Consider the following 550-nt stretch of genomic DNA (forward strand, 5'->3'; position numbering starts at 1 on the left):
CTGCCCTTTTCTGCACAAGTGGCGTGTAAGTGCATTTCTTGTGGGAGGGTGCCTCACAACACTACGATTGCAGATTTGGCTCAGGGCAACTCCTAATTACCTAATTAAATTACCTAATTGCCTCCTTAAACCCTTTCTGCCTTTAAACGCTTCACCTCCTTTAATCCTTATGCTGCCCTGTGATATCAGTTTTCTTTTTCCCATTTTCACAGATAAAGAAAATGAGACTTGGAGGGTTAGGTCGAAGTTCACACAGTGTTGAACACGAAGCAAGCAGGAGGTACTGGCAGGCACATTGCCGTGACTCAGAGAACACACTGACGATGTCAAGCTGATTTATAACATAAGGGCCACAGTGGAGGATCTGCTTTGTATGCAGTTTCATGCATCTGTTAGTTTTCTGTAATGCAAAGTGTGTAAGTCTGGGCCAGACTGGTCCCTCCAGGGAATATTGTGGAGTGGGATTGCTAGGCTGCATCACCAGTGGCAAGGGCTGAAAATGCAGATTTCCAGGCCCCATCTGAGCTTCACACACAGTAGCTCCCGGGAG

The sequence above is a fragment of the Galeopterus variegatus genome, unplaced genomic scaffold (genome assembly GCF_000696425.1).
Source record: "Galeopterus variegatus unplaced genomic scaffold, G_variegatus-3.0.2 Scaffold15213, whole genome shotgun sequence".
Classification (NCBI taxonomy): Eukaryota; Metazoa; Chordata; class Mammalia; order Dermoptera; family Cynocephalidae; genus Galeopterus; species Galeopterus variegatus.